Below are 11,309 nucleotides of genomic sequence, written 5' to 3' on the forward strand. Positions count from 1 at the left end.
GTTAGAGATGCCAGGCATGCTCTTTGTTGTAATATTGCAAGTATTTAACATAGCTCCTTTCATAGTACTTCATTCTCCATGACCTTGCTAGCTGTGCACCTTTATAAGGACATAGCTTAAGAATAAATATGTAACTAGCTGCATAATGCATTAACTGCGTTTAATTTGACAAGTGTTGCCTAGCCAAATTTTCGTAAATATGTCAGATACTATCAAAAGAGCAAAAAGATAACTGAGCAAAGCATCCGTTAGTTCAAGTTATAATTACAATATGATATGTAACACAATTGGCAATGCTAATTGTATCATACATAGACTCACGTTATGCATATCGGATTGGCTATGGCGATTCAGATTTCAGTTTGTTGATATGCCACACTAGCTTTGAGTGTTTTTCATTCACTGTCTCTTTCTTGCTTTTACTTACTCTGACACAAGATTCATTTATCTTAGAACCATTGGTCAGTTCAAAATATGAATTTTCAAGAGAACATTCCTGTTTTAGCTGTTAAACCCTTGTTTGACAATGTAAAATCTGTGGCACAGCAGCAAAAGTGCCTGAAGTTGACGAAATTATTTAGATAATTTGAATTCACTAAGGGCACTTTTCAACCAAGGGAAAATCATTATCGTATTAGAGAAGGGAGCAACCTGAGCAGTTGATTGGGCATATATTACTTCTTTTGATAAGGCAAACAATAGGAGGAGATATAGGATAATATAGGCAATATATCAGGGCATCACGGTGGTGTAGTGGTCAGCACAATGTTTTACAGTACCAAGGACTCAGGTTCAATTCCTGCCACTGCCTGTAAGGAGTTTGTACATTCTCCGATTGACTGTGTGGCTTTTCGAGGGTGCTACAGTTTCCTCCCACATACAGGTTTGTAGGTTAATCACGATTGTAAGTTGTCTGGTGATCAGGTTAGGGTTAAATTGGGGGATTGCTGAGCCGTGCAGCTCGAAGGGCTGGAAGGGCATGTTCTCAGAATCAGGTTTATTATCATCGGCGTCTGTCATGAAATTTGTTAAGTTAGCAGCAGCAGATCAATGCAATACATAATACAGAAGAAGAAAAAATAATAAATAAATAAACAAACAACCAAACAAACAAACAAATAAATAAACTGCCATATATGTATATTGAATAGATTAACAATTGTGCAAACAACAGAAATAATAGATATTTAAAAAGTGAGGTAGTGTTCATAGGTTCAATGTCCATATAGGAATCGGATGGCAGAGGCGAAGAAGCTGTTCCTGAATCACTGAGTTTGTGCCTTCAAGCTTCTGTACCTCCCACATGATGGTAACAGTGAGAAAAGGGCATGCCCTGGGTGCTGCAGGTCCTTAATAATGGACACTGCCTTTCTGAGACACCACTCCTTGAAGATGTCCTGGGTACTTTGTAGGCCAGTAACCAAGATGGAGCCAACAAAATTTACAACTCTCTGCAGCTTTTTTCGGTCCTGTGCAGTAGCCCTGCTCACCCCCCCCCCCCCTCCATACCAAATAGTGATGCAGCCTGTCAGAATGCTCTCCACAGTGCATCTATAGAAGTTTTTGAGGGTGTTTGTTGACATACCAAATCTCTTCAAACTCCTAATCAAGAATAGCCGCTGTCTTGCTTTCTTTATAACTATCGATATGTTGGGACCAGGTTAGATCCTCAGAGATCTTGACACCCAGGAACTTGAAGCTGCTCACTCTCTCCACTTCTGATCCCTCTATGCAGATTATTATGTGTTCTTTCGTCTTACCCTTCCTGAAGTTCACAATCAGCTCTTTTGTCTTACTGATGTTGAGTGCAAGGTTGTTGCTGTGACACCATTCCACTAGTTGGCATATCTCACTCCTGTATGCCCTCTCGTCTCCATTTGAGATTCTACCAACAATGGTTTATCATTAGCAAGTTTATAGATGGCATCTGAGCTATGCCTAGCCACACAGTCATCGGTACAGAGAGAGTAGAGCAGTGGGCTAAGCACACACCCCTGAGGTGCGCCAGTGTTGACCGTCAGCAATGCTGAGATGTTATCATCAAGCCACACAGATTGTGTCTTCCAGTTAGGAAGTCGAGGATCCAACTGCAGAGGGAAGTACAGAAGCTCAGATTTTGTAACTTCTCAATCAGGATTGTGGGAATGGTGATGTTAAACGCTATGCTGTTTCTCAATAATAATTTTTTTAAAGGCAAACATAGAACGAAGGCAATAAAAAAAACAAAAATACAAATTCTGAAAGAAAATGATTTAACTTACATACATTATTTTACAAAGCTGTACTAAAAACACGTAGTTTAGATGAAAATACTTTGTTAATGAAAGAGGTCAGAGGAGATCGGTTCAGGGTGACAGGAAGGCAACGGTAACTCAAATAACCACAGGTTACAACAGTTGTGTGTAGGAGAGCATCTCTAAATGCACAACATGTTGAACCTTGAAGTGGATGGGCTACAGCAGCAGATGACCATGAACATGCATTCAGTAGCCTCTTTATTGGTACAGGAGATACCTAACAAATTAGCCACTGAGTCAACAAATACATGAGATTCTGCAGATGCTGGAATTCCGGAGCAATGCGCATAAAATGTGATAGGAACTCAGCAGGTCAGGCAGCATCTTTGGAAACGAATAAGCAGTCGACATTGTGGGCCGAGAATCATGTTCGGGACTGGAAAGGAAGGGCGGAAGATGCCAGAATAAAGAGCTGGGGGAGGGGAAGGAGGACTAGCTAGAAGATGATAAGTGAAGCCAGGTGGTTGGGAAACATAAAGGGCTGTAGAAGAAGGAATCTGACGGGAGAGGGGAGTGGACCACAAGAGAGGGTAAGAAGGGGGGGCACCAAGTGGAGGTGATAGACAGGTGAGAAGAAGAGATTAAATACTAGAGTTGGGAATAGAAGAAGGGGGAAAGGGGAAGGAAATAAATTCCCAGAAGGAGAAAACAATGTCCATGCCATCAGGTTGGAGGCTACCTGGACGAATCTAAAGTGCTACTCCACCCTGAGAGTTGCCTCAATGTGGCAAAAGAGGAGGCCATGACTCAACATGTTGGAATGGGAATGGGGAAAGGAATTAAAGTGATCAGCCATTGGAAAATTCCTCTTTTGGCGGATGGAGTAGAGTTGCTCGACATTCTGTGTCCCTAAATACAATAGACGACCCCAACAAATTCACAGATGAAGTGTTGCCTCACCTGGAAGAACTGAGAATCATGTGTTGGATGTGGAGGCCCATGGCATGGCAGGTGAGGACATGGGAAACTCTAACCCTGTTAAGGTAGCAGGAAGATAGGGTGAGTGCAGATGTCCATGAAATGGAGGAGATGCGCTTGAGGGCAGCAAAAATAGTGGAGACAAGGAAACCCTGCTCTTTGGCCCGGAAAGGAAAGACTCATCCTGGGGACAGATGTGGTGGAGATGCAGGAATTAGGAGAAGTGATAACATTTTTACAGGGGACACAGTGGGAGGATGTATAGCCAAGATATCTGTGGGAATTTATAGGTTTATAAAAGATGTCGGTGTAAAGTTTGTCTCCAGAGATGGAAACAGAGAGATCAAGAAAGGGGAAAGGGATCAAGTGAATTTAAGGGCAGGGTGGAAGTTAAGGACAAAGTTGATAAAAATGATGAGCTCAGCATGGGCGCATGAAGCAGCACCAATGCAGTCGTCAATGTAGTGCAAGAAGAGTTGGGAAGCATTACCAGGGAAGGCTTGCAGCATGGACTGTGCTATGTAGCCAACAAAAATGCAGGCAGAGCTGGGGCCCATACAGGTACCCAAAGCTATCCCTTGAGTTTGAAGAGATTGGGAGGAGCCAAAGGAGAATTGTTGAGGTTAAGGACCAGTTCTGCCAGATGGAGGAGGATGGTTGTGGAGGGGAACTGGGTGGGTGTTTTGTTCAGAAAGATGCGGAGAGCTTTAAGGCCTTCTTGATGGTGGATAGAACTGTACAGGGACTGGACACTCATGGTGAAAATGAACTCAGAGCCAGGGAGTTGAAAGTTGTTGAACAGATCGAGAGCATGTGAAATGTCATGGGTGTAGGGGGGAAGGTATTTGAACCAAATGGCACAGAATAGAGCTGAGATATGTGGACACAGGTTCAGTGGGGCAGGAGGAGGCAGAGACATTGAGCCTACCTGAAAAGTCATGCTTGTGGATCTTGGGTAGGAGGTAGAAACAAGCAGTGCGGGGTAAGGGAACAACTTATGAGCTTGCTGGCAGTGGATGGGCGTTGCCTTTATCCAGAATTGATAAGGTTAGTAAAGGAGTCAAAGGCAACTTTCTGATGGTCCAGAGTGGGGTCCTTTTCAAGAGGTAAGTAAGAGGAAGTGTCTGAAATTTACTACCTGGCCTCAACAAGCTAGAAGTCAATCCACTGCACTACAACAGCACCTCCTTTGTCTGTGGGTTTGATGGTAAGGTTGGGATTGGTGCAGAGAGAGTGAAGGGCAGTGCATTTAGAAGTGGTAAGGTGCAACAAGGAGAGAGGAGTGCAGAAGTCAAGCCGGTTAATGTCAGGTCAGCAATTAGAGATGAAAAGATTCAGAGAGGGCAGAGAACCAGAGCAGGGTGTCCAAGAAGAGGAAGAGGATTGGAGATGGGAGAAGGGGTCATTGGTGCAGGGTGAGGAATTCTTGCCAAAGAGGTGGGCTTGGAGATGGAGGTGACAAAGGGCTTGGTGTTGTGGCAGTCACAGAACTGATTGAGGTGCAGGAAAAGGGGGACAAAGATATGGCCTTTGCTGAGGACAGAGCATTCCTCCTCCAAGAGGGAAAGGTCAGAGGGAATGATGAAGACCCAACAAGGACTAGAGCTGACCTCAGGGGGTAAGGGAGCTGGTGGTGTCAGAAGAAAGGTGAGGATTGGCGTGTACGGAGAACGTAGGGTGGCAGGAAAATGGATGCTCTGAGATTCCAAACAATGTCAAAGGAGCCTGGGGTTGGAGAGTGGTGGCGGTGGGAGAAAGGGAACCCCGATGCCCAGCTGGAGCAATAGTGATCTCAGCCTGGAATTGGTGGAGGTCCGGGGTCATTGGAACTGGAATTGGAGTCAGTGGGATTCATGGCCGGAGCCACTGGATTTGGCGATGATAGTATCCATGGTCTGGAGAAGTATAGGGCTGTCAGAATCATAGTTGGAAACAGCAGGATCAGCGTTCTTCCGATCCTTCCTGGATGTGATGAAGGTAAAGAACCGATGGTTGAAGACGTGGGTCTGGTGGAGGAGGAATTATCAGAGAGGTCCATAGCAGGAGGAGGAGAGAGATGCATGGTGCTGTGGCAGAAACTGAGAGAGTATCTCTGCATGGCCAAGATGATAACATGTAGAATTCAAATTGAGAAGTAGTCAATTAAATGTAGGTACCTGGGATCCTTGTGGGTCCAAACTGGAAGGGCTGACAGTGGGCCTGGAAGCCACATGGAACAAGAAGAAAAGTTGCCAGGGAGGAAATAGCAAATCTGGGTGAGTCTGAGGGCAGCAGAGATCACAGAGTGGGAGCAGTGAGAGATTGTCTCACTGAACTCCAGCCGAGGAGAAGAGTTAAACTTCTTCAGGGTAGGTATCCCTTGAAGAGTGGAGCAACAAATGATAAACACGAGAGATTATGCAAATGCTGGAAATCCAGAGCAAGACACACACTCAGAATGCTGAAGGAACTCAGCTGGTCAGGCAGCATCTGCTCAAATGAATAAACAGTCAATGTTTTGGGCCAAGACTCTTCAGGACTGGAATAGAGGGGGATGACACCAGAATTAAAATGCCTTCATTTTGACACATCTGATGTTAATACATTGGCCTACACTCGGGAATAGCATGGGCTACATTAGCATGCTGCCAAACGCTACCCAGTGCTAAGGAGGCATCCTTTTGCACATTCTAGTTCAGGCACTGTGGATAGTTTTTGAGCTCCAATGTTCTGCTAACAGATTGCTTCAGGGATGGTGGGCAAGGAATTTGTCATTCCCGGATCCTTTTTGCTCATGAGCATCAGTGGGCCCACCATCAAAATAATTACCGTAAGTTTCCTTGGCAATTGAGAGCAACTTCCTGTTCTCTTGTTGGATCCTGAAGACTTTTTGTTTGGTCTAAGTTTTGGCTGTACTCACAGCACTTCGTCACGATCTATAGAAAGAAGAATACACAAAAAAATAGCTGCAACAATAGGTTGATTGTGGAAAACCCGCAGTGGGTGATTAACCACTTGACTTCTAATGAAAGCAATGCTACTGTACAGAACAAGGTCATTCCACACATCAGGTCTGCACTGGTTCTCCACTAGAGCAGCTCTCTATTTCCATTCACTAGACATTTAACAACAGATATACAAATTTTACTCTCCATATTTCCATTTCTCTCTTTAAAGTTACCACATTTGAACAGATTCTAAACAGAAAATGTAAAATGTTTGTCTTCATGATCCCCTGACTTCCCTTCCCTTTATTTGATATGCCCAACCTCTTGTCCTTATTCCTCCGCAGAAGGGAACAGCCTCCTACAATCCACACTCTCCTCATTTTCTCATTGCCAATAGGTATGGGTAATAATTGCTAAAATTTCTAACCATGTCCAGGTTATGGTATTTAAAAATCTGGATCATAATGACGCATCCGAAGCCAGATCAAAGTTCACCCATGAGTAGTGCACAACTCAGCAACATCAATAAGCTATATCACGCTGGACCCATTCTGCACCTCACAGTTGCCTTTCATGTGATGCCTGTGTTTGTACTTGCCTTTTGTCTGAAGTTCCTCTCTATGTCCAGCTGGCCCCCTCCTCTTCTTTGAGGCATAATGATCCACAAGGGCAACCACACCACAAGCAGTGGAAACTATGGTCTGGCCTTTGGACAATTCTACAATCAGGATCAATTAGAAACAGTAGGGAATCATTCATTAAGTTTCAAAAGTTAAAGATCATACTACATACAACATTATTTTAATTAAAGTTATGAAAATTTATGAAAGTTGGTGGCCCTAAGCTAATGAATGGCATGATGCAAAATACAGTGTTTATGATTGATGTAAAGATTAAGAAGCAGATGCAAATAGCATCCAATCCCTCAGCTCAGTAAGTTGGGGAGTACTGGGAAGTTAGAGGTGCTTCCATCTGACCTCTAGTGCTTTCTGTATTTCTGCACTGAAGTGCATGGCTGAGGACTTTGTAAATGAAGGTGCGTACGATGAATATTGTCAGCAGTTCTCTACAGAACCATTGGCCTATTAAGACAGTAGCCTTTAATAGATAAATATTATGAGTAATCAATGCTCTTCACACAAGCTTTATGTTATTTTGTGTAACAGATCCGTTGACCTCTACTTAGATCAAACGATTGTTAACATTAAGCAACTGAAATGTTGAAAAGATTCATCAGGTTTGAGCAACATGAGTATTTATTTTACACTGTACAAATGTGCTGAATTTAAGAAGTGAATAATGTGCCAAACAGTTCTCTTTTATATATGTAAGCAATATTATCAAAATCCATTATAGTCCATTGAATGGGTAATTAGGTTCCATGGTCCTAAGCAGGACTGGAGGAGACTCATTGTTTTTGTCAAATGGACAAAACAGAAAGCAAACTATAGGTCATATGATATGTAAAAACCATACCATTACACGAATAAGTAAAGGAACCAGTGACATATTGTTAATAATTCCTTCCTGATTGAATATGGATATAGTACACAAAAGAATCAAGTTCATGGCTATGAACTCAGACTTAATTTCTCTGAATAAAGCATAGCAGCTCATGAAAATTAATGAATCACACTCACTGCTAATATTGTACAATCATTTTTATAAATACTGATCATTTTTATTCCGTGAGTATTACAAGTCACAAATTGTCTGACTCAATTACTCCCCCTGTGGTGTCTGGCTGAGTGCACCACGGGCTCTTTCTACAGCTATCCTCCATCTCCCTGCATTTGAATTCCAGTATTTAACCACAATTCTTTGTTAATTACCCTGGGAGTTACTTCTTTTAATTATGTGCAACACCATTTAGATTTTCATTGTCTGAAAAGCTATCCTGTGAAGGATGTAAGTAAAGCTTACATCGGCAGAACAATGCTCACTGTCACACGCAGATGAAGATGTACTTCCAGATCTAGCCTTTTGTAGAGCTCTGGAACATAGAACAGGAAGTTTGCACCAGATGGCAGTATGTTCCAAATATTCGTCTATTTAGCAGGTCAGCTCTCACAATTTACCCTCCACACCTCTGAGTACAAATATGTTCATATTGTGAGAAAGGAAAGGTGCTAATCTCAGTTCTACTTTATTGTTGAGAGATCAAGAAAATTTAACAAGCAATTCTCATTTAATCACCATAAAGAAAGATTATTAAACCTCAGGCTGGCTCTTTCTGCCTTGACCAGTTAACATATTTTGGAATAAGCCTCAGGACATCATTTAGAGTGAAAACATAAACAAAAAGAACTGATATAAATGTTTTTAAGCAAAACAATTTATACACAAATTAAAGTTCAAACTAATATAGCAAAAAAGAGAGTGTCCTCAGTATCATTGTAAATCATCATTCTGACATTGAAGGTCTTAATAAAAAAAAACGGAAGAATACATTTAAAATGTATTATTATTTAAAGGAAAATTATGTTGCTAAAAATAGCTCCATCATTGACCATTTCTATTTGAACTATGACAACTTTAAATTATTTTAGAGGACTTTTGACAGTTAAAATTGTATCTGAGTGAGCCTGGACTTGCATATAGGCCAGGAAGGGCAAAACCGCTGTGTTTTCTGTAAAATGTATAAGTAAACAAATGGACTTTTCTGACACTTCAGTAGTTTCTTAGTTGTAATTCTGATAGTTGTTTTGCTTTTCATTGCACGTGTATTTAAAACATTGAATCTCACCCCTCTAGCTCATAAATCTTGACACCTGGATTACAAGCCTACAGACAAGCAATTATGTTACATAAACAATGCAGTAATGGATTGAGTATCTGCAATCTGCTAGTGTTACTAGTTCAGTTCACTGATTTATTGTCAGGTAGCAGGGATGGATGGTGGAGGAACTGCGTGACCTCAGCCATAGCAAGGACTAGGCCTCAAGCTGTGGTGTCGCCTGTCTACAGCCACCATGAGAGAGACGTATCAAAGTCCTCCACCGGGGGCAATATGGCACAGCATCCAGGCTGGAATTGGTGCTGCCCCCTAGTGCTCTCTTGGCAGAAGACAAGCTGCATTGTGGTCAACTGCAGATTTCTGTGGCATTTGTGGACTCAGGGTCTGGACTATTTTTTGTGTGTTGCTGTATTTCACTGATATCTTACATGTGCTTTCTATCTTGTATGTGCTATGTGTGTTTTGTGCTGTGTGTGACTGTTGGTACTGTGCTTTGCACTATGGCCCAGGGTAGCACTGTCTTGTTTGGCTGTACTCATAGTTATTTATGTATGGTTGAATAATTAAACCTGAATTGAAATGAATTGAATTGAATTTAACATGGCCCACCACCCTTAGATCTGCAGATTACAGTTGATCACTCTCAGATTCACTGCAGTACCCAACTTCCAAAGAAAAAAATACTCCAGTAACACGATAGGAAAACAAAACAGCAGAAGCTTTAAAAACAAGAGAAAGTCTGCAGGTGCTGGAAATCGAAGTAATACACACAAAATGCTGAAGGAACTCAGCAGAAACTTGATCATTTCATTAAATTAAAATCTTCACAATCTTTATTTAGCAGAAATGGAAATTTTCATGAGCTTGTGATGCCATATTTTGGAAACGTCTTTGGGCACTGTTTCTGAAAATAAATATTTTTAAAGTAGGATTTAGAGAAGCAACAAATAAAAATAGTGTAGAGACGATTGTCCCAAGCACATGGCTGGGTGGCAGAAGGCAGCCCTGGGATGCAAAACTCGCTGGTGGTATCATGGAACCTCAGAAGAGAAAATTAGGCCATTCAGCCCATTTTTGTGCTGATTCTATAAAAGATCAGCTTTGGTTAATCCCAATCCCCTGTTTTTATCCTTATAAATTCCTTGCTTTAGAGTAAATAGATCTGAATTTCAGAACCTGAGAGTAATACACAGCAACTGCTAATTTTTATGTTAGCAAAGATGATAAGGATGAATTTCTACACCGTGATCCTTCACTACCTGCCTTACTTCTTTTTAAAATTATTTGTGCATCTAGCTTCTACCACTACACTTCTCATATTTTCCTCTCTAAGTATTTTCCTGTTATTTTAAATGTATTACCCAGGTGTCAATGCCAGGATAACTTCTTAAGGTACACATTAATCATGTCAAATTCCTCATGGTTTTAACTTTCAGCCATAAGCTTTGCAAACCATCCTCGTGACCAAATCCCTCATCCCTGACAATATCATGTAAAAATTCCTCTACATCTTGATTAAAGTCTGTTGCCTGATATTATCCCCAATATTTTAGGCAAACATTGACTTCTCTAACTTCTGTTAATGCCTGTCCTCCCCTTCTTACCCCATCCCTGACATATTTAGTTGTTTGCCTGTTCTCCATCTCCCTCTGGTGCTTCCCCCCCCCCCCCCCCACTTTCTCCCGAGGCCTCCCATCCCATGATCCTTTCCCTTCTCCAGCTCTGTATCACTTTCGCCAATCACCTTTCCAGCTCTTGGCTTCATCCCACCCCCTCCGGCCTTCTCCTATCATTTCGCCTTTCCCCCTCCCCCCACTACTTTCAAATCTCTTACTATCTTTCCCTTCAGTTAGTCCTGACGAAGGGTCTCGGTCCGAAACATCGACAGTGCTTCTCCTTATAGATGCTGCCTGGCCTGCTGTGTTCCACCAGCATTTTGTGTGTGTTGTTTAAAGTTCAAAGTAAGTTTATAATTTTTTTATCAGAGTACATACATGTCACCTCTACAACCCTGAGATTCTCTTTCCTGTGGACATGCTCAGCAAATCTATAGAATGGTAACTGTAAACAGGATCAATAAAAGAGCTTGAGCTTACAAGACAACAAACTGCAAATGCAAATATAAATAAGTAGCAATAAATAATGAGAGCATAGAAACAGGTGCTTTGGCTCATCCAGTCCATGCTGAACCATTGAAACTACTACTCCCATTGACCTGCACCACGACCATAGCCCTCAATACCCCTACCACCCATGTACCTAAGCAAACTTTCCTTAATAGTTGAGATCAAGCTCACTTGCACCACTTGTGTTGGTAGCTTGTTCCACACTCCCACAACCCTCTGAGTGAAGATGTTTCCACTCGTGTTCCCCTTAAACTTTTCAACTTTCACCCTTAACCCATGAACTCTAATTATAGTCCCACCCAAC

The sequence above is a fragment of the Hemitrygon akajei genome, chromosome 5, assembly GCF_048418815.1.
Source record: "Hemitrygon akajei chromosome 5, sHemAka1.3, whole genome shotgun sequence".
Classification (NCBI taxonomy): domain Eukaryota; kingdom Metazoa; phylum Chordata; class Chondrichthyes; order Myliobatiformes; family Dasyatidae; genus Hemitrygon; species Hemitrygon akajei.